Source organism: Pteropus vampyrus, unplaced genomic scaffold (assembly GCF_000151845.1).
Source record: "Pteropus vampyrus isolate Shadow unplaced genomic scaffold, Pvam_2.0 Scaffold11, whole genome shotgun sequence".
NCBI classification, from domain to species: Eukaryota; Metazoa; Chordata; class Mammalia; order Chiroptera; family Pteropodidae; genus Pteropus; species Pteropus vampyrus.
This window is the reverse complement of record NW_011888792.1, coordinates 11,048,074-11,072,693: the sequence shown is the minus strand read 5'-3', so window position 1 is coordinate 11,072,693 and position 24,620 is coordinate 11,048,074.

Sequence of the window (24,620 nt, the reverse complement as noted above, 5' to 3'; positions counted from 1 at the left end):
TGTCACTCCAGTCTCTACTTCCATAGTCACTCCTTTCGCTTCTCTGACCTCCTTATCTTCTTCTAATAGGAATCCTTGTGATTAAACTGAACCCTCCTAAAAAATTCATGATAATCTCATCTTCTCAAAATATTAAATTTAATCCTATCTGTAAAGTCCCTTTCACCATGTAAGGCAGCATATTTACAGGTTTCAGAGATTAAGACATCTTTGGGGACATTATTCAGCCTACCATATCTGTGTAAATACATATTTTAGAACATTAAACAGTAGTTGACTTTTTTGAAATGAGTATAAGTCATCATTTTTGTTTAAACCACAGACATTTCACCGTATGATGCTGGATCTGTCTTGATCCCCATAATTCTAGGGGATAATGATTTTCCTGTGGTTCCCTACTAGAGGATAATGCTATCCACAAGTTTGGAACTGTGAGTCAATTAACACAGAAATCCTGGGCCCTGGGATTGAGTCTGATATTCAAAAGACTTCAAGGAGCACTGCAGGTGTCAAAATTCTTGGACTCTAGCAAACCGTATGCCTTCTCATAAAAATGACAAAGATGTTCAAGAAATTTTGTTGACTTTTGAAGAGCTGTTTTGGAAGAAAAAAAAAGAATCTTGATGATTGCAAACTATTTCTTTCTTTTTTAAATTTGTTTTATCATTCGTTTCAGTTATACAGTACATTGGTTACATTGCAAACTATTTCTTAAAGAGACTTCTGGTTTCATTTCTTAGCTTTGTTTTAACATTATAATTCTGCACTTGTTACTTGTGATATTTATTCTTCTCTTCGATATGATGTCATGATTGCATTTTACCTTTATTCATTTTCTGTAATTTATGGAACAGAGTGTTATTTATACTTTCTCCAGATACATGGGTGACTGGATGGCCCTTGAGTGAGCCTGAGTGGGCTGTTTCAATGTCTGCAAAGAGATGCTTTCTGGCTTTGGTTTCTGCCTTTGAAGAGGGGGCAAGGGAATCAAGAAGTCAGCACAGACATATCCTCGGGTCAACTGCTGAAATAATCTTGGCACCTTATGATTGTAGAATCTTTTTTTAAAAAGTTGTGACTCAGTGAAATGTCATGGGGAACCTCAGGAATTTGTAGTTCATTAAATAGGAACTTTTGCCCTCTTGGAAGTATTTGGAAGAAAGCTTCCAGTCCCCCTTTCCCACAGAGATGGAGGAAAATTTCACTGAGCATGTGCACCTCTAGCTGTTGGTTTCCTCTCAGATCTCCTTCCTGCCAGTGACACAGCTTCTTTCCTACTGCTTTAGACAGTCTGGTAGAGAGAACCCACTCCACAGAAGGAGGTCAGCAGTTGTCCAGGTGTCCTTCCTGTAACTACATGAGAAATTTTGACACAGGGGCTGACAGGTAGGAAGCCCAATTATATTAGTTTCAGACTGTGTTTTCCAACATATTTTTACCAGCAATAAAAATAAAACAAATATGATATTTTTATTCCTACCTGTGAATTTCAATAGTTTCTGAAGAGAGAAGTTTGATAAATTGGTACCAGAATTCCCAACAGGGAGGACTAAAAGTCGTTGAGCCTAAAAACTCATCCATCTTCCGTGATTTAAAATTTAAAAATATATCATATATAAATTGCCCAATTTTCAGTATAAATGCTTTATTAACACCTTCCTTCAGCTCTCTCTCTCTCCTCCTGAACCACTCTCCACTTCTCTTCTTCCCTCCCTCTCTTCCTTTCCTGCTTCTGCTCCCCCATACATACATACATACTACAGAAGCAGAGCAGACAAGTTGGACAATTTAATTATTTTGCATAATAAATTTGTTTTGATATGATCACACCCTCGGGTCTCTAGGAATCTGAAGAAAAGCATTATGAGTGACAGTCACTCTGGCTTATTCGTTCAACATATTCATTTAACAAACATTGAGTACCTATAATGCAACAAGCACCACTCTAGGTGCTTGTAATATACTGATAAATAAAAGAGAAAAAGATCTCTGCAACCATGGAGCTTATATATTCTCAAAGAGAACAATACTCATGATAAATACATAATTTATATGGTATATTACAAGGCGATAAATGCTATGGAGAATAGGAAGAGCAGGGGAGTGGAGGGGAGCAGGGCAATTCGTGGCATTCAGTAGGGTGCTGAGAAGGGTACATATGTGCATGTACAGCAGGGAAGGGCGGGGACAGAGGTGCTAATAAAGAGGAAGTTATAGGCAAGTAGGAGCACAGCAAAGGTGCTTGGTTTGCTTGATGGCATCTTTTCATGACAGGAGTGAGAAATTAGGAGCTTAATGCACTTACTGAACATGTTGAGACGCGTTTCCTGCCACTGTTGTAGCCCTTCCCTGCTTTTATTTTTATTATGCCTGAAATATCTGAAAGCCAGTTTACACTGTGAAGGATGGAGATGGCAGAGATTAAGGATTTGGTGGAATGAGTCCAAGGTTATTCAAGAGACTTTCAATTTAGCTTTAAGTTCTGCTTCCAACTACTACGAGATGTTGGGCAAGTCACTTAACCTTTTGGGTCTCAATTTCTTCATTTGTAAAATAAGAGAGTCAGTCTTCTGACCCCACTTAACTCCCTTCTTCTTAGATTCAATGGAGGCAAACAAGAAAATGGGGTTAAAATAAGAAGAGAAGAGGAGATAGAGAAAAAAACAAAGGCAAATAAAACATGAATGGAATATTTGGACAAAGGGAGAGTAAAAAGGATACAGACAAAAGAAGTAAGACAAACATAAAAGTAGAAAATAAATATGCCAGTGTAATGTAGATATAACCACAGACATCAGGGCAATCACCTTTCCCCCACTCATAGTTGTGGAAAGCTACTTTTGCCTAAGTGTACATAGAGAACATCCTGCTCCATTACCCGAAGGAACTACTCTCTGCATGTAGGTTTCTGGAGCCTCAGTGGGATTTGGAATGCCTTTTTTAAGGCAGAGATAAAGTTATGGTATTCATTTTTACATTTTAGATGTAAAGATTAAATAAGCTTTGTAACACTCGTGTAACAGTATTTTAATGGAGAAATAGGATTCAAATAATTAGGAACATATTTTATAATCCTACTTGTTGTTTGTGTCTTAATTAATTTTGACATCATTCTAGAGTATATCTGTTTTCAAAGAGATTAACATTCAATTTTTGCTTATCTGGCTTACATATTTCATTTCATAGGTTTTCCTTGACACACTTCTTTCTCCCTTGCTTGGCATCTTCCTCCCTCCTGGCCACTTTCCCATTTATTAGCACCAACCTCCAGAGGAAAGATAAGGGGAAAAAACAAAATATAAATCACTTCATTCCTATAAACTGTTGCAAAAACTGGCAAAGGGCAGATGTTGAAAGCAAAGGCCGAGTAAAGTTTAAGTTACAAGGAGGAGAGATAAGGCTTGTCTTTCTTTGTGAGTTAAAATTGGTCCCATGTAGCAATGAATGCATTGTAAAATATTTATAAATTCTACATGGCAATTCTGCACAGATAAAGAATGGAATAAAGGACAGGTGGAAGAGTAAGCCTTTGGAAAGAGTAGAGCACCACTTCTCCAATAAGTGGAACAATAAAGGTGAGTAATGATAGATACATATTGAGAGGGGAAGGGGTGTGGAGGTGAGATTATTGATGCTCAGTGGACTCCATTTGCTCTGAAAAGGAGAGGCATATCCATCTTCTTAGAGTTGGGCAAGGAGGAGGCTTGAAGAGAATAGGAAGAGATTAGATCAGCTGGTGCGAGGACTAGGAAAGGGAGTCCAGTAAAGATGTGATCATTGTGAACAGTATTGAAGAATTAGTAGGAGTTCCTAAATTTGTAAGATTAACAGTTTATTCATGAGATTTCTCCCAGGTGCCTTTAGCAGCCTAGGAGCAGGAGCAGATAAAAAAGGATAAAAGCATTAATCCCTGAGGGATTTGCAGGGTGGGTACAGGGTGGGTAAGAGAAGGAGGAGGAAGAGACTGATCTGAAGAGAATTTATGTGTGTTATCTCATTAAATCAGCAGTCTCTGGAGATAGCAGTTTCTCAATAAATAGGATATTTGTAAGGTGTTGGATTTAATTTACAGGTTAAAAAAGTAAGGCACAGCAGCTTTTCCAACTTGGCGAAAGTCAGTAGTGTTTGAGCCCATGTCTCTCTGATTCCTGGAAGGTATTCTTTCCCACTATATTTAGCATGTAGAGATGACTGAATTCAGAGTTTTAGGAGTGTTTTCATTAAAATTATAAACAGTAAGGAAGGTAGGTGGAGTTGAGCACAAAAGTAGGCAGGGGTTGAAGTGTTGGAGAACTTACTGAGTTTGAAAAGTGGATTTTAATGCAGTAGCAGGAAACGTAATTATAACAGTGAGGAGAGAGTAAGAGATCCCAACAGAAAGCCCTTGATCTGGCTTTCCTTATATTCAAACCTCAGCTTTTTTTTTTTTCCCTAAAAAATCTTACTGATGTGGCTGTGTCTTTTGTGGTCCTCCAGGTTTCTTGGAGGTAGAAATCTCAGGTCCAGGGCATAGCCAAGATATTGGATTGTCTAAGTGGAATGGAGATGGATCCTGGGGTAGGGATTATCATGGGAGAAGGATTACAGATGCTAAAGGGATCATCCACTCCCTGTAGAGGTGACAAGTTGATGGCTGGAGTTAAGAAAAGATTACAAACAAGGTGCCCAAATTATCAATGAATGCAGAGATAGGGCAGAGAAGTAGGGGGTGGTAAACCAGAGTCTACTAGAGAGCATAAATAAAGTTTTACTTTGTCTTTGACCTGCAGCCTGATTCCCACACACACATCTTAAACTAGCTGGCCCATAATGGTTAGTAACAATCACCTTTTGGCTTTACAATAAATTCCCAGTCATCTACCACACTGCTTCTTTCTGTCATGCACTCTCTCTGATACTATTTCTCCATTCAAACTCTATGAGTCAAACCATCTCCAATGGCCCTGGATCTGGCTTTCCTTATATTCAAACCTCAGCTTTTTTTTTTTTTCCCTAAAAAATCTTACTGATGTGGCTGTGTCTTTTGTGGTCCTCCAGGTTTCTTGGAGGTAGAAATCTCAGCCCTAGCTTTTAGCTCAAACCATATCCCCAACTATAACCTAGAGGGCAGTATACTTGGAGGGTAGAAAAAAACTGGTCTGTGAATGAAGTAGCAAAGCAATATTCAGGCTGATTCAGAACAAAGAGTGCCATCTATTGAAAGACCACTTAGCTCTCCAGTAATTTATTCAGCTGTATGAGTTATGAAATAGGCTCAAAATAGCATTCTGGAAATTGAGATGGGAGAAAAAGGCATGAAGTGTTATAGCAAGATAATTCTAATATGTGATGGCCAGGGATGGAAGTTAAGGTTGACCCTGGACGACAGAGAAAAGAGAGTCTGAGGTTGTTTTTCTTCCTATGAGATTGTATGGGAAGTTTCCAACAGAGAGTTGTCTAAAATGAGGAAGTGGCTTTTTATCATTAAAAATGAATATTTAATAGTAATTGTCTGGAGGAATAAAATGGTTTAAAGTGACAAAACGGACCAAAATGCACTGGGGATAAAACAGAAATGAGTTGTTATATGGAGGTAAGCAGTCCTATTCCTGGACAGCAAGGCGATGGGACATGAATTCATAATGTACAGTGGTCCAAGCAGATTGGTTAGAGAGCAACAACCGCATGCATTTCACAGGGAATGTCTCTCACCCCGTTGCCACTTTTTTCAGTGCTCCATATGCTAGATTGCAACTACAGATTTAGCCCTTTTGCCCAAAGGCATCTGAACCTGTGAAAAGCCTAGCTGGGGCACTGTCTATTGTTCATTGACAACTTGTCAATTTACTTCCAGGCAAAATAACTCATAAACATGATAAGTAAGGCAGATAAAACAAGAATTCTTTCACACTTTGCAACTTTACTGCAAAAATGGCTTATTTTCCATCAATGTGTGAAATCTCCCCTCTGAATTGTGACTGTGCATTGAACTTTAAAACTGTTTAGAGACAGCACAAGCATTTCACAATTCCTGTCTGTAATAAGATGAATGTTAAATATTAAACATGCATTAAAAGTGATAAAATAAAAGATTTTCAAAGGTTCACTAGCATCACCATATTTCTCTTTGATTCCCTGAGTTAATAAAAGTTAAGTTTAACAATACTCTCCAAAAGACAAATGTTTAAACACTATCTTCTAAATTTGACATTTCATATATTTATATTAGCTATTATCTAAACCCGTATGTCAGTTAAGAAAAAAAGGAAACAGATTCAGTAAACCATATCAGTATTAAATTCAGAAGCCAGGATGTGGTGTGTTAGCATATGTTCGTACTGTAATGAAGTGGCTTTTATTTCCAATATTTATAAACATACCATTTCTAATGTACTGTTTAAATATTGAAAGCTAATTATGAACTTTTTTAGGTAAAGTATTTTAAGTAGATAATGTTTTTGAAATATATTAATTTCTAAGGCATAGCAGTCTGTTTATGTGTAGTTATTTATAAAGTCATACTTTGAAATGAAGTCATGTTCCCTGCATTCAGTTCCCTGGGAATGAATTTGATTTTAAGCTTCTTACTTACTGTGGTATTATCACAATGTTATACTTAGTGCCATACCGATTTTCCCCAGGTGATCCTCCATGACACCAAACATCTGAATTTTAGATGAACTGAAAACGGAGGGGAAAACAGGTGGGTTGGAATCCTATGACACAAAGCCAGACTCTGCATTCTAAATGGGTCCTCTCTTTGAGACGTTTGCCCCAAAGACACAGAGCACACTCCCAAGATTTGCAGTTTGAGGGTTTGAGGGCCATAGGTGCCTTTTCCCCCTCATTTCTCCGTATTTTCTTCACTTACTGTAGAATATTTATAAACAGGAACACATATGCATCTGTTACATAACAAATGGCTTTTGGGAAATATGTGAGAGAACATGAGAAAAGAAATTTAAAAGACGGTAAAAAAGAGAGGACTAAAACAAATCTGTGATAAGCAAGCATGCCTCAAAATAGGACCTGTTTTTCAGGAGGCAGTGTAGTTCAGTGGAAAGAGCCCTGAACTGGTGGACCAGAGACTTGTTTTCAAATAATGTCATTGGCACTAAGTAATTCTGACCCTCAGGAACCATCTTTATTCTGACCCATCTTTATTCCTGACCTCATCTAGGATCAAATTTTCTAACATGGGGAAGGGAAGACTGTGCTGGCTGTGCTCCAGACCCCTTCCCATTTTTTCTCTTTTCGAATACAGTTCCTGTATGATTTTAAATAAAAAAAAGTCTTCCACTGCTATATAAAGAAAAAGAAAAAAAGAAAAAGGAAAGGTACAACCAGAACTAAAATTATATTTATACTGTGAATAATTTATTTGGGTGTTATAATAATAATTTAATTGATAAAAATTCTCTCCAAAAGAAACCATGTAGGTTAAGAAGACTGCTATGCTTGCTTTAAAACAGGAAATGAATATGTTAAGAACTCCATCATCTGATTTTTGTATGAATGAGGAGTAGATACATACCTGTATCTATGAGCCTTCATTTTAAACATTATTTTTCCTATTTAATTTTTCCCCAACCATCTTATTATGTAAGGTGTGGATTTTAAAATATTATATATATTAGAAAAAACAACCTAACAGAAATCTAATAAATTAGTGATTGTATTTGTTCACATGGCCAGGTGATGTTCTAATTTCTACATCCTGGTATCTTGGATTCTTTATAACTAACTCATGATCCTGGCAATTGGTTGTTACATAGAAGCTGGCCCCCTTCTTCCCTACTCCACACCCATTTTAGCTAACCATACTTGCCGGCCTCTATTTGTGCAATTCTATTCTCCTCAGTGTGAATAGTGTGAATGATCATATATTTTCTCCCATGAAACTAAATCCTGTTTCTGTGCCAAATTCTCTAATCTATCAAGGTCATTTTGGATTTTAACCTTTTTGTTTTGTTTTGTTTTGTTTTGTTTTTTAATGCTGGCCATTCAACCTAATCTGGCATGTTAATGAGCACATCATCCACGATATTAATAAAATTGTTGAGTATTGTCACTTGGGAAACCACAGAAAGAGAAAGCAGCAACCTAAGAGTAAATGTTCAGGACTGATGGAGACAGAGTATTTGCTGCAGAAGATTCCTCACAACCAGATATTGTAAAAGTGGGAAGAAAAGCAATGAGTTAAAATTAAGGGAAGGTGAGGAACAGAGGTACTTAAAGAGTCAGGAATATAAGAGAGGAAACAAAAAGGAAACACAGAAGGAGGAAAAATAATAAAATACCACACTGTACACCTTAAATATATACAATTTTTATTTGTCAATTATACCTCAAAAAAGCTGAAGAAAAGAGGAGGAAAAATAAAGATATAAACCAACTTGATTTTGGCAACATCAAGATACAAAACCTGATATTTAACATGTGAGTTTAGAATGTATTTATTTAATTTGGAGCATGTTGTTTCATTCAAAAACTCAGCAAAGAGGCTGCTGCTTGGTGCTGGACGTCAATTAATATTCTTACAAAGGACTGGCAGGAAGCCACAATGGACGTCTAGTCAGAGACAGTGTGTCACACTACTGTTGACTGTAAAATTAATTACCATTTCTGAACAATAACTCTGTGATGCATATTCTTCCAGGCATACTATACTGTCCTCCTGGCATTAAAGGTTATAAATAATTATGTTGTTTTTTTTTTTTTAAAGAAAATATGCCCTTTAGAGAAATCAAAAGCAAAAATATTAACAATTCCAGTAATAATGATAAAAAGAACACCGTGTGTGGTGGGACAAGTCGACACTGTGAAGACAGGATTGAATATTAAGAAGTGTCACCTACCTAAAGTAAGTGTTAGACATTCGCATGATGGCATCAGCTGCTGATCTAATGCATCTGGAGCTGCCCTGTCACTAAGGCATTGCTAACCAAGGCAGAGACACAGACAAAGCTGCTTCATCATTAATGTCAGTAAAAGGATCTGGAGGAAAAATAGAGTCTCTGGAGACCTTGTCTGGACTTCTTGGAGCCTGGACAACAGTCCTTTCCAACAACAGCCTTTTCCAACCCAATAGCAGCTGCAATAAAGGAAAAAAAGGAAAGCAGTGACTTGAGTTGTCATTAAGTTCAAAGAGGTGAGAATAGTAGCCCATGATGAACCTTTATAGTCAGAGTTATTAATGGAGAGTTCTTTTTTATGGCTTTTTGAAAATATCACATTTATGAACAGTGCTAAATTATCCTGGGTTATTGTTTGGCATAGGTTGACCGGTCAGTTTAAAGCTGCTAAAATTAAAAAATCTTTTTTTTTTTTTTAAATCTATGTGAAAGAACATAGAAGAGTACAAAATTCCTTCCTTGGGGTTGTAGCATATAGATTTAAAATAGCACTATCAATCTAGGGAAATATAGTTCTGGCTCTTAGTTGGGTACAGACTGGTTCAAGGATCATATGCAATGAGAAGTTATTAATGTTTCGGAGGCATCCTAAAAGGACACATCAAATGGTGTTCTGCAGGGTCTGTCTAGGGCGGTCATATTTAACATTTTATCAGTGACTTGGATGATAAAATATGGAACATGCTCATAAAGTTTCATGGAAGACTCTAAGTTGGGAGAAGTAACAAGAACATTGGAAGGTCTATTTATAATTCAAGGTGACCTTGAAAAGTCAGGAGAGGAGTCATTAATGGTCAGGTTTACATCCATTGGGTAACCTTGCAAATGAGGTTTGAGCAATTGGCAAATGAGAGAAAAAGGAACATGAGTAGACAAACACGAAATGCACTGAATATAACTAACCTGGTAAGCAGAAGTTCTTCGGGAAAGAACCATATGTGATACTAAAGTATGTAAATGACATAATATACAGGATTAAAAAGTATTTTAATGCTCTATAATTTAATTTAAGGACAATATAATCAGATTGGACACTGTCCGATTAAGGCAAGAACTAAAGAGCTATAAAAGGAAAAGTGAATGCCTATGATTTCTGAGCTGGGGGAATTGAGACCAAAGGGTGGCCTATTTACAGCATATTGCCAATAACTTGTTCTTGCTTTGTCAGCTATAGTTTATGATTCTCCCTTCTCAATTGCTTTCCTTCTGATCCTTCTTCCAATTTTGTTTTATTCCCAATTTATGCATATAGTTTGTGACTCTTATAGTCCACTTGCTTACATGTGAGTGTTGTTGAAGACCCACCTATAGTCGTTCAAACAACAATCTAATACTGGTTAGGGAGGATGTTGGATTGGCCAATGCAGAAAGTGACATTGGGGCCATAACCGAAGCTTATTCTGAGATATTTTTGGGGAATAATATTCTACTTAGATGTTGTCTTTTTACCGAAAACACTGGTTTGCATATATAATTTTTTCTAATGCTGCAGAAAAGTATGTAAAGAAAGAGTGAGAACCTGTGCCTAGATAACAAACAAGCATGCACTGAAGAATGTACATTAGAGGGGAATAAATATTTTCAAGTTTCAAGTAATAGATTAACAGCAATAGAAGAGCCATAAATACCCAAATGTTAAAGACCGTTTAAAGTGTGAACTTTAACAATCACATAAAGGTTTGAAATTTTCTTTTTAATTCCCAAATCAAAGAAAATAATCCACTTGTATATGCCTTTATACTAATGGTTCTCAGCATTGGCTGCGTGTTGTAATTGCCTCAGCTATTTTTTTTTTTTTTTTTTTAATGCTGCTTGCCTGTGTCTCAAATCCCAGAGATTCTGACACAAAAGGTCTTTGGGAATGGAGATTTTAAAAGCTCCTAGGTGATTCTAATGCATAACCAGGGTTACAAACCACTGAGCTATACCATGTGCCATACCATGGAGTCAGGGACCAGTGACAGACCATTATTGGTGGCAATATTCCTGTGCTTCTTACAATGCTCCTGTCCTTGTTTTATGCTTCTAGCAGTCTTCCTTTTGACTTCTGACACCTTAGATTTGTTTCCATTTTTGCTGCCTTACTGTCACCTAGGTATAACAATAGACTTTGCTTTCCCTGATTTTTTATCTGAGTAATTTCTTCTCATTTTACTCAGTGCTTAAAACATTGGCATTGGCTTGATTGCTTGCACCATAGTGTGGCTTGTTTGTCCTTGGAGAGTGAGACCAGAGAGTAGCAATATTCCAATATAAGACAGCATAAAACAACGTAGGATGTAGAACCACTCAGGTCATATATACGGACATATTTAAAACTATCATGAGCAAAATAGAAGAAGATTATAAAATAAGAAAAATTTTTGGGAGAAATCACCATGGAAATGCCTCCCTTAATTATATACAGCTAAGGTTTTTAGTTCTTTAATACCAAAACAATAATCTATAATATCTCTGGTTTTCTTATGTGCTTAAGTAAACCAATTAGCCAAGTTTAGGTATTTTACGCCTATTTTATCATAATTTATTGGTCATTCTTAATCAACCTATTTTAAAAATCACTTAAAAATCAAATCCTAGGATAAATAGTCATTCACATTTTATTATTATTATGGATCAGGTGGATTAAAATGATAAACTTAGGTCAAAATTCTGGAGTCTGGAGTTGCAGGCCAGGATGAAATACCCATTACAAAATAGCATTTTATCAAGGATTGTTCCCTCCTGGCTGTATCATGTGACATAACTGCAGTTCTATTAATACATTTTAATAGCAAAATTAATAACAGTCTCATATCACAACAGTGAGATTACAGCTTCCTTGATTCAGATGTCAAGTCAGCTAATACTTCTTTGATATTATCAACAATGCTTCATTCAGTGCAATCTACATAATTATCCAATAAAGTCTTAACATTTAAAAGTACCTTAAAATTTGAGTTTCTCATAAATCGTTTCCATTCTTCTCTCAAACTTTTTCATTCTCTTCTCTTTTCCTTCCATGCTACTGTCATCTATTTTCTTATTTATTTGTACTCTTACTGCTTCAAAAGAGAAGGTTGACTGATAGCCTTAAAATTTCAAATAGTACCTCTTAAGAAAAAGGTTCAGCTTCTTATCTTCTTGAGTGAGCTTTGGTGGTTCAGTAAAATTATCTCTTTATGATCAATGTTTTTAGATTGTTGGCTGCCTGCTTATCTTGCCCCAATTCATCACCAGGGAGGATTCATTATGTAGTAGATAAGGTCAGCCAATTTATCTGAAACAAAATCTGATATCTAAGCCTCCTCAACTAGTAATATAGCTAAATGGGAATTATTCCATTTTAATCTTTATATACTGTATAAGTTTTTACTCACAAGTTTTAGTCATTTATTAGAATATATCATGACTGTAGTAGACTTTAACATTAGCATTAGAGTCGTTATCTGTGACCAACCCTGCAAAAAAAATTTTGTTTTTTCAAAGGATTGACTTTAGCAAAGAGTCTTAAGGTTAAATACAAATAATGTCCTTTGTTATCTCTTTAGCTAGTCCAGAGTGAAGGCAGGCAATTTTTCTTTGTATTTTTTCTCTGTAATTTCTGTGGCTTTTCCCATTTTTTACGGTTTAGTTTTTCTTTTCTTTGTCCAGTAAGCCACTATCTTCTGTTGACCCACACTTTCAATGTAGAAGACAGTAGTCTAAAAAATTATTTTTGTTAAGTTCATTTTGAGATGTTATTATCATTCTGTAGAAATGAGGTACCTCTTAAAGGAGGTATCTATAGCAGGCATTCTTAACACAAAATAAGAAAACTCTAAAAGGAAGAATGTGATACTCTATGGTAAATTCTTGTGCACAGGGGCCACTGCTCAAGTAATATTGTCATGATGTTCCTTCAGAAGGCAGAACCAGCCTAACAGTCTTGGCTTGGGCTTCCCATGGCTTGGAGGACACCTAAGCTGAGTGAGAGCATGGAGGTATGGAACTATTATATTGCTCCTGGTTTCTGCATAGCTTTGGAACTCTCTGGGGGGTGTTTTATACCTATTAATAAAATGATAGGACAAAATTGAATAATGGTGTCTGTTTCCATAAAAAGGAACTAAGACTCAACGGACTATACTCCCAAAGTGCTTTCATAAATAACAAGAAATTAATGCCCACCACTAATTTTCTAGCCTTTTTTTTTAAAGACTAGAATCATATTTTCCAGTTAATACTGACCTATTTTTGAGAAAGATTCTCATCTTATTCTAAACCTTTAGGGAGATAATTACCACACAATGGGATCTCTATTTTTAGCAAACTGAGGAACCTGTCCATTGTGATCATAAGTTTTCTGCATGCACGCATTTTACATGTTCTCTCTCCCTTCTACTTATACCCCCTTCCTTGGCTGAGGCCGATTAAGGTACTGCACAGATGACGACAATCTTTTTTTTCTGGTTATACCAATAGTTTTTGCTTTATGTCTGGCTTACTTCCCGTAGGTTCATCTGCAAGCAGTGCCTTGACAAATGTACACCCACTGGTCATATTGGGTTTAGTGCACGGAGAGGCTGCTGCTGAACTTGAAAGAATTATAGAGAAAGTACCCTAAAAATAACAAAGCCCAATTGTCTAGATCTACAATGTCATTTTCATATACAAAAAATAGCCTATTTTCCTTGATTTGATAAACAGGGTGTCTGCTTTATTTCATTTAATTCAAATCCTGAAAACAAACTCATTTGTACTGTTCCAGTTTATGAATGATGAGATCGTTTCTTTTAGGAGTAAGTGCAGGTGAGAAATACATAAGGATGTTATTTTTATTGCATAAGTGGTTAAAATACCTACTTCATATGGTACACTTTGGAATGTAGTATAAATGCACAGATGAAGGTAAATTGGAATGGTAGCACTCAATAATTATATAATTAAGTCATAATCCCTAAATTTCGAAGGGCATGGGACTCAAAAATATAAAATAAAAATAAAAGTAAAAATACTCTGTGTTACTTGTCTGTTACTGTGTAATAACATTACTACAAAGTTAACCATTAACAGAGTACATTTTTTAACACAGTTTCTGTAACTTAGGAGTCTCGGCATAGTTTAGTTGAGTTCTCTGCTTCAGAGTCTTGCAAAGCTACAGAGTGTTGGTGGAGCTGCAGTTTCATTTGAGATTTGTCTGGGGAAGGATCTGCCTCCAGGCTTGCATGATTGTTGGTGGCATTCAACTCTTTGCAGGCTGCCAAACAGGGTTGTAGTTTCTTGTTGCTGTTGGCCAAGGGCTACCTTTTCCTTGGTATATGATTCTTTCTATATGGCATCTCATTTCATAGCAATTTGCTTTGTTAAAACCAGAAAGGGAGAGGGAGTCTTCTTTCAAAATTGACATTACAATCTATGTAATGTAATTACACATATGTGATCACATATATCTTGACCATAAAAAAACAAAAATCAGATGGAATGAATTTAGCTGCAAGGTAAATGAGATTATATATCTAAATTATTATACATAGAAGGTGCTCAATAACTGTATTTAATTAGATAAAAATGTTGCAAATGCAGTTTTAAGCTAAATTGTTTTAAAAAATCAACTGGATTATCTATGGCTTTATGAAACAAATGAAGAATGGATTAAATCGGCGGGTCCCAAACTTCCCCAATTTTGAGAATCTCTCAAGGTGTTTGTTAACATACACATTCCTGGGTCCTATTCTTGGATATTATGATCTAGTAGGTCTGATTGGAGTTGATAATTCTTATGATCGAACAACTTTGGGAAAAATTAGTTTAAGTAAAGTGTTTAAAACTGTTCAGCAAAGTGAACAGGTGAAATAAATTAGAGTGTAACTAACCACTATTGTACATGGATTATTATGTATGTTGACTTGAGGGTATCATATGAAACTCAAAACAGATCTACATAGCAAAATGTGAGGTGAATGGTGAATAACCTTGTTCCTTAAACCAGTTAGTAAGAACCTGAAGGGAAGAATGGCAGAAACTGGTGATCTCATGAAGGAGGATTATGATTGTTCAATTATAAAAATAATCAGTCAAGGGTAAAAGATTTAGCACAAGAAATAAAGAGAAGCAAAACTGAGGATTTTATACATAGAAAAACTGATGGATACCTTTATCACCTAATACAAGAACTGAGACATTGAGATGACAAGATTAGACATAAGGGGCGAGGGTATCAGAATACTGGTACATATGATGAGAAAGACAAATCTAGGGATAGAAATGAGTCAGTGAGTCCTGAATGGGAAACTCCAGTTAGGTCTGTTTTGAATTTCAGGAATATTCTATCTGCAGAGGAAATCAAGCATGGATGGACTAAACTTAGATGATTGTAAAGAACATATCTTCATGCTTGCAGACTGTGAGATTTTAACCCACTAAAAATGTTGAAAATGAAGTCGAACAAAAAGTCAGAAAAGTACCGATAGGTATCATTTCAAGACCACATTGAACTCTATATTTTACTGTGGTCCTATTGTCTGGAAAGATATTCTTTCTCTGTTACATTTGAAAATAAGAAAAATATATCCTCAAGGTCTCTCTTCCAGGCATTTCTTTTTCTTTCCTTTTTTCCTTTTTGTATACTGCATATAGTAGGTTAAAAGGGCTGAGCTGTGTTGATTAACTATCCAAATGTTTAATCAATACAGCAATAGCAGGATGCATTCTGGCTGCGAAAGACCTTGGAAAGGTCCCACTTGCCTTATTCTCCGCCCCCGAGTGGGACATCAATGAACTATTACATGGTCCCTGCATATCAATGCAATAGAGCTTAGACAAATACAATGTTAATGGATAATTGTGGGTCACCTTGTCAAAATATGTTAAATGCCCCTTGAGTACAGTTTTTTTTTCCCTATTAAAAATGACAGTAAACTGTGACCTTGTTGATATCATACATGCTTTCAGGAAGCAAATATTATTATTCAATCTGTAACAGGTTCATTGATTTATGGGTCAAAAAATTCATTAGGACTAAATTATAAAGCACACTTTCCGTGTTGATACAACCCAAAGTAATTGTGTGACAAAGTGCTAAAGTCTTATTTGGTTGAGGAAAAAACACCTTTACGAACATTCATTAGAAGACACACATAGAGGCAGCTTCCAGCAGGATGATTCATAAGTGAGGTCTGTGTCCCTGAATGTCTGGGATATCAACATAGCAAGGAGTCAGGGAAAGTTCACTAGGTGACCAAGGTCCTTGGACTCTGGCCAAGAATATGCCATCTGTCAGCATGGTGGTATGTGCCGGAAGCCTGAGCCTTGGACTCTTGCCTCCCACTAGGTCTATTCACGCCACAGACACCCACACGGATCCTCCACTGTTTCTAGTACTGTTGGAGGACAGAGGCTTGCTTGTCATCTGGTGCCATGAGTCACAAGGAGACGAATTGTGGCACTTGGTACTTCTAGATTCCAAGAGCGCTTCGGCAGCATGACACACATAATGGAATGGGTTAGATTGGCAGTCATATTTGAGGTTTTCTTTTCTTTTTTTTTTTAAGCATTTCTTACGAGGCTGGTAAAAGGAAGAATCGATGGCCAAGAATGTAGATTATGCAGGGAATGTCAGAATTTATTTGTCATTTTATCATTTGTTACTACTAAGCCCAAGATAATGCTAAGTTGAAGCTGAGATAAAAATGACATAATTGGCCAAGTTTTTTCTTCACTACAAAACTCATTTTTTTTTCCTCAGAGGGAGAATGCAAAAATATTTAAAACTATAGGTTGTATGCTAAGAGATGCATGAATATAGAAAGCATTATGCTACTTTAATGGGTCATGGAAAGAAAATATGTTGTACAAGTATAACACACACATTCAGAATGTGTAATAAAGGATAGTGTCATCTTTAAAAATGAAAGACAACAGCATAAATAACTAAAATGAGAACCCTCTTAACATGTCAGTGATTTTATTAGAGGAATAGTTTCACTTTGTATACATATCTTCAATTTTCCTCTGGGCACTGGAGTATAAAGTAACAATTTACACATTATAATGAAATAGAATAAACATCTCAATCTAAAATTTCACTATATGGTGGGAATTTATTCTATCAGAGCACCAAGGTAAGGTACACCACTCTTTAGTAGTGTACAGATGCATCAGAACACACACATGCAGAATGTTCTGAGGGTGTAGGAACCACATGACATCCCATTTGAGAACCTAATTCTATTTCATTGCACTGTCCCGCCCTCCACATGCTTCTGGTTGCTTATCTGAATTCTTTGAGAGGTAGAAACAAAAATATTTAAAAAAAAAAAAAACCTGAAACATCCTTATAAGCATAAACCATGGAATGGCTGCCAGAGAACCTAGGTATCATTGAATTGAAATTCCTTTCTAGATAAGAAGAGTCAGGTGTACAGATATTAACTGACTTACCCAAAACTACACAGCGAGGTAATGGTGGAGTCAGGACAAATGAAAACTCAAGATTTTTCTGACACTCCACTATATTATGCTGCTTCCTTCAAAGATAGCCTCCCCTCAACTAACATACATCATGTTCTATGGCAATAGAACATTATAGTTGTATAATAGAAGGCTATAGTTCTACTATAGAAGATTATAGTTGTTGCCACCACTACTTTTCTCGCTTTACTTTTTGCCTTTGCTATGTTAGCTAACATCTATTGAGGAACTGCTATCTACCAGGCATTATTCTTAGGGTTTTATATGTCATATTTTATTTAATCTTCAAACGAGGCTATTATCTGTTTTTATAGATGCGAAACTATCTTCTTGCTTCTCCTTCATCCCCTCCTTCTTCTTCATCCTTCTCTCTCTCTCGCTCTCGCTCTCTTTCCATAGAAGGGATTGCCAAGGCTAAAATATTGCCCACAAATTGCCCAAGGTCACAAGCTGGTAAGGGGTGGCATAGGGATTGTAACCCAAGCTGGCTGGCTTCAGAGATGGTTTTTTATCACCAAGTGGATGGAGTTTCTTTTTTTTTCCAGTAGATGGAATTTTTTCTGAAGCTGATTCTGTTCTTCCCCAGAACCATCAGTCTAAAACAATAGGAAGGAAGAGAAAACATGAATAGCAGAGGCTAGTTCCTTATCACCCACCCCTGGCTCATTGTAGCTCTGTTGCATGCATTCTCTTTTTCAGAAGATTCCTGGCCCATGCTGCTGTTCTTGAATTTGCAGTTGCTTTAATCCAAGCCTATGTATTCACCCTCCTAGTAAGCCTCTACTTACATGATAACACCTTGTGACCCAGGAAACCCACACTTACCGTACAGTAAACCCAAACAGCCCTTGCTGCTATTGAAAGTTATCTTTTGATGCAAGGTGTGTAATATATTAGTTATTTGATCTTCTTCCTGTCCCCCTGCAAACTCACTTGCCTTTTCAACAGATAATAATGTAGCTCATGGTATTTAAATCTGTTACTCTTAGGAAGCCAGCATTAATATTCCAAATTAGTGCTGGTAATGTATGAGCATCTTTTCAATTATAATTTTTAATTCTTGTAGATAAATATCTCCCTTAAGTAAGATGATATGCTTAAATATAAGAACGTTATCTGACCAACTATATAATTTAAAGTTTTATTAGGACCAATATTAACTTTTATTGATGGTCATTGTATTCTACATAGTTGGGTTGGGATTAAAATAATTAAATTGAGTCATTTGAGAAAAACTCTCTTGCTGGAAAACTCTCAGGTCAGTGGTATGAAAGCTGATTCCAGAATGGAAGAAAATAAGCTAATTTTTATAGGTAATTTAGCATTCTTCATATTATATTTTTTAATCAGTGAGATGATAATGTCTGTGATAAAATTATCAGTCTTTGTGGCTTTTAATGTTATTTTACCTATTTTATTTTTATTTTTTCCTGGGATTTCTATGAAGAAGTTCTATTTACTTTGGATATTCTTTTTTGCTTTTCCCAGCTTCATTTGATCAGGGAATCATAAAATTTCCCAGATATTTTAATTTCCCATAATTTCCCATTAAATAATTCAGCTTCTCAATTATTTGAGACTTTTACGGTAATTCTTATTGGCAAACTGCTTGACAATTATATCATTGAAATAAAATAATTCTTAGTAATTTCATTACTTTTAAATATCAGTCAAATAATAATGATATTTATATTAAAATTTAAATTGTTCATACTTATCAGAAATTAGACAAACTAGGGTGTATGATTCAAATTGTGTAATATTTAATATTAGTTTATTGAATAAATTATCTGAACAATAACTAATCACAAACACAGTTATTGGTATATATCTATATATACACACACACATATATATATAGTATAGATATATACCAATAACTGTGTTTGTGAATATATATATATATTGGTATATATATATACACACACACACATATATAATTATTATTGTCTACTTTTTCCTGGTAGAGGGTTTATATTAAAGAATACTTAGTATCTGTTTAGTATATATTCCTGATTTGACAACAGTTTGTTAAGGAGAATAGATTTGCAAACTCGCTACTTTTAAAATATATAAAAAAAATATGCCATGGAGTCCTGCTTCAGCATGGATTTGGGCTCTCTTCTTGCAATCAATCACCTAAGGTGTGGAAAGTAACTTTACTGCTAGACAGATAAGAATATTTCTACTTATTCAACAACAACAAAAATGTAAAAACCTTTGCTGTTGTTCTGTTTAATTAACATATTTAACACAGATGCATGTGATTTCTAGGTGAACATGTCATCACAAATATGTATATATATTGAACTGGCCTTATAAATTTGCATGAATGATTTCACATATACTACTGTCTTACCCACATATGTTTTATATAAAATAGTCACAGAACTATGTGTTTCTTGATTTTTTTCCTCTTTCCTAATTTTCTTTCTCAACAAGAAAAGTATTCGTGATATTCTGCTTTCACCTAATTACAAACTTTCTATGGAAGAAGCACAAAGAAGTAATACTTTCAAATTCCATTCCTTTTATTCTCAAGAAAGCCGAATGCTTCTATATCTTTAGTTTTCCTTTGTCCTTTTAATAATCCTAAGATAAGAGGAAAATTGTTAATTAGTGTTTTATGACCAGGAGAATAAAGTAACAAAAACATAAGGATCAGCAGCAGATACTGTCAAGAATGTATGGCTCTCAGTTCTTGGTGTCTGTGCTGCTTCAACCAAACTTTGCAGTTCCCTAGAAAAGACTGTAATGGTGGAGTTAATAACATTGTCATTTTTATTATGTCCCAGAGAAAAATAAATGATCCACCTCTTTTGAAAAATTATATATGTTTTAGATGCACATTATAATTAGACATCTGTATATGCAACAAAGTGATCACTCCCAAAAGTCTAGTTACTCTCCATCACCATACAATTGACCCCCCTTCACTGCACTCCCCCAACACCCTTACCTTCTGGTAACCCCCAATCTGTTCTGTGTATCTATGTTTGTTTTTGTTTTGATTTTTTTGTTTGTTTGTTTTAGAGTCCATGTGTACATGAAATCATACAGTATTTGTCTTTCTCCTTCTTACTCATTTCACTTATATCCCTAATGTCCATCCATGTTGTCATAGATGGCAAGATTTCATTATTTTTTATGTCTGAGTGGTTTTCCATTGTGTGTATATGTGCCACATATTTTTTTATTCATTCATCCATTGATAGGCACTTTGGTTGTTTCCATATCTTGGCTACTGTAAATAATGCTGCAATAAACAGAGGGGTGCATATATCTTTTTGAATTAGTGTTCTTTGATATTCTTCAGATAAATACCCAGAAGTGAAATAGCTAGAATGATCCACCTCTTTAACATGTACTGAACTTTCATCATAAGTAAAACATATGTGTTTCTAGACTTAGCCAGTCAAGGATTAATGTTAGAAAATGAATTTTGCTTTTCCTATACCTCTATTAGAATTAGCAAGAGCTCTGTGAGGGGATTGCTAAGGGTTCCCCTTAGGAGAAGCCATATAATAGGAGAGATGAGAGATCTTAGTTAAAATATTTGTTTGATCCCCATCGGAGTTCCTAGTTGCCATGAAAAATTGTCTTTTTCTTTTCTCAACTCTTTCCTTTTTCATCTGCAAAATGATGATGGGGTAAAACTCTCTAGTTTACTTTTATCCTGTAAGCATTCAGTAGCATGTATAACCTGCAATATTTCTTACAAGTTGTATAGGCTTTGCCAGCCTGAATTCTTTTGCGTCTCCTTCATCCTACGTGTGAACTATTCTGTGTTATCAGTCCCCAGAATAAAAGATAATGTTGAGTTGCTCCGTGAGTTGAGACATTGTTTTCATCAGAAAAATAATTTGGGCTGGAGCTGTAGAGAATAAATGTTGTGTTTTTAACATGGAAACAAAGATCATGGGATATGATTTCCTGTGCAAAGACCATTTTTTTCAGTAATATATCATACCTCTTTTCTCCTGTGTGTGCAAAAGAACCTTCTTTCGTTATATGTTAGAAGGTGCATAACTCCAAAAGAGATGGAGCTAGATGAAAAAGAGCTATTCTGAACACTACTGATTAAAATAAATGTGCTCATAAAAAAGGCAGGAGAGTAAATTACTACATCCCCAGAACAGCAGTAACTTATACACCAACAAGTTATTTTCGAGTTTGCCAGAGGAAATAATCTGCTATCAACAAAGGGTAATTGCCTGAGCAAACTCATCTTTACATCTCACACACACTGTCACCTTGTATAAAAAAGGAGAAATGTATTACATATCAACTTAGAAAAGATTTTCTGAAATATTTTTCTAAAGATTTCTTCCTTCTCCTAGGCAACCAAAAAGAGAACATGAATACAGTTCAGAACACATCTAATCTCTGCTCCTGCCTTATCGTAGAAGAGCATCAGAACACACTGCGGATTCCATACCTCAGAGGCCTAGGGGCAAGATGAGAAAGAATCCATTTAGATAGGTATAGAAACTCCAATCTGAGATTTACCTAGCACTGCCACAGGTGAAACAGGTTAGCTAAGAAACCCTCCAGAAATAAATGTTGCTATCATTAGGAAGAAATACCAATGTGATGTAAATATTCAATCTTTCACAGAATAACAAAGTCAGAAAAACAGAGGCAGGAGAAAGAAAGAGAATAGTTAAGTAGGAAAGTGAGACAGGAGGTCTCTTTTTGAGAATAAGATTTCAGGTTGCGTAGAGGACAGAGGAAGATCTTGATAAAAAAAAAGTTAGATGTACAGTTAGTACTCCAATTCTGCCTTCAGTACGTTCTATTAAACTTGGTAAGTATAATTTTAATGTTTGGGATATAGTGTCTATGTTAAAATTGTTAAAGATTTGGTGAGTCATTAGGGTAATAGGATGTGGGAACATGTATGAGTTGGAAAGAAACCAGAAATTCTAGGAGGCGAGTGGCCCACAGCTTTTTTAGGGGGATGAGGGTAAAGTACTTATTTTGTTAAAAAGATGTTTTTAGAGGCATAGGCTTAAGGTCTCTTACCTAAGGTGATTTCTATTCACTGGAGAAAAAGTATCTGAATATGAGACTTGAGTGTATGCGTATATCTGCATGTGTACCATGACTCCATTTTGATTGACTGAAGGACAGGTAACATGACTATTATAAAAACTTATATTGTTTTTTTTTTTTTAAATACTAGTTTTTCTCTTTAAATTACCGTATAGACATATATTTGAGGAAACAATGTATACCATGCTTATTAGTATTCCTATAAAATTTCAGTAATTTTTTTTGGTGACTACAAGTGTGTTTAATTTTTTTTGCTCACAAGAACTCCAAGTCCATATACACTTTTTGATAATGTTTTATGAAGTAGTTTTCTAGGATAAGTTGTATGACTATAAGAAAATGACATTTAAAGAATTAATGTGAGTAGGCTTTGTGTGTGTGTGTGTGTGTGTTTAAAAGCACATGATGTTTCTTTTCTTTTTGGTATGTTAAAAACTATAAGAGGTGACATTTCGGCCACCTATTCCTTCTTGAAATTTTTTTTGCCTTATTGGACATTGTTATCTTATTCTATTTCTGGTCCTATGACTATTTTTTCTCTAGTCATGATTTTCTCTTTCTCCCATCCTGTATGTCGACATGTCTCTTGGCCTCCCTCTATAACCTTAGCTCCACTTTCCCTCCCTTAGTAATTTTTTCCTCCCACAGCTTCCGTTATCACTTGCACGAGATGACTTCTAGTCTTTTATTGCCAGCACCAGTCTTTTATTCCCAGAGCCAGTCTCTATTTCTTGTTGCTTGTTGGATTTTTTTCTCTACTAAAGCCAGCATCTTATCAGCTTATCATTGTACTCTTTAACTCTTATTTGATACATAAGTTATGATTTTGTTTGACATCATAGACAGGATCAGTGGTTCAGAATGTGGACTTGGGGACTAGACTGCTTGGGTTCAATCTTGGCTCCATCATTTAATAGCTTTGTAGTTTTTGGGCAAGTCACTTAAACTCTTTGTGCCTAGTTTCCTCTTGTGTAAACGTTAAGATTGTGGTGAGGATTAAATGCATTAATATAGGTAAAGCACTTAGTACATAGCCCTTAGTAAGCACCAGATATCATTATTATAATAGTGATTTTTGGACATGTAATATTTTCCCCACTAGACTGTATTTTCCTTGAGGGAATGATATCAAGAATAATTTGTACATTGTTATACCCCTAAAAGAGTTTAGTGTGACATCTAACGCAGTGACTTTCATAAAGTTGGTGCTTAGTAAACATTTGTTGAATCAAAATTAAATTGTATACTTCAAATTATTAGCTAAAATTTTAACATTTCCATACAATAACTTCAGACAGGATGTAGTAAGAAAAGAAAACATTTTTAGGCCTTACTTACCTGAGTTTCTTCTTAAGTAGTATTTAACCCACTAGTTTTAGAAGTTTTTTTTTTTTAAATCAAATTTCAGTTTGCAAATTAAATCATGTATCCTATAGAGTAAGGCTTTTTTTTTTTTTTTTAAACAGTGGTTTTAAAAATAGTTTTCAAAAAAAAACCACATTAAAATAGAAGCATTCATTACTTTGAAAAAGTTGTTTTTATTTTTACCCCCTGAGTGAATAGAGAAACTAGAAAGTAGAAATACCCAGATGCTAAATGAATGGTCCTGTTATAAAATTTTCTGAAATGTAATTATGGTGTGAGATCCCTCCAAATTCTAACAGCTCGTTATATGTTCTTACACAGAACTTTGGTTTCATTCATGAACTCTTCAAGATTGCAGTTTTGTGTTCTGAATTGCCTTTGTTATTAAATGAGGGATACCTGAGCAGCAGTTAAGTTTGGTCAAAATCATGTCAAGGATACCAGAAACCCCAAAGATAATCCTATAAACAGAAAGTAAAACCAGTAATGACAGAAATGCAGGAAACAAAGACAATCTGACAACTCTGGAGCTAGGTGCTTGCCTTTGTTCTGACCTTGTGCCTTCTATATTAATGTATTTAATTTCTTTCCCTTTCATGTTTTTTTTAGATATTTAAGCCACTATGGAATTTTTGACTCAAATTAGTTTCTTCCTTCATACTCATTCCCAGGAAAAAGATCTTTGGAATCATCCTAAGAGTTAAAACAGTCAGGATCCCAGTCCTCATTAAAGGATATAAAGTAAACAAAATGTAGGAGAGAGAAGTAAAAACAGAGGTGTCTCTGATGGCCCAGGGCTGCTGCCATATTTAACATGTTATAAAAGTTCTGAAAACAGAGTAAACAATGAAATCACTAGGTTTAGAGATGATGTTA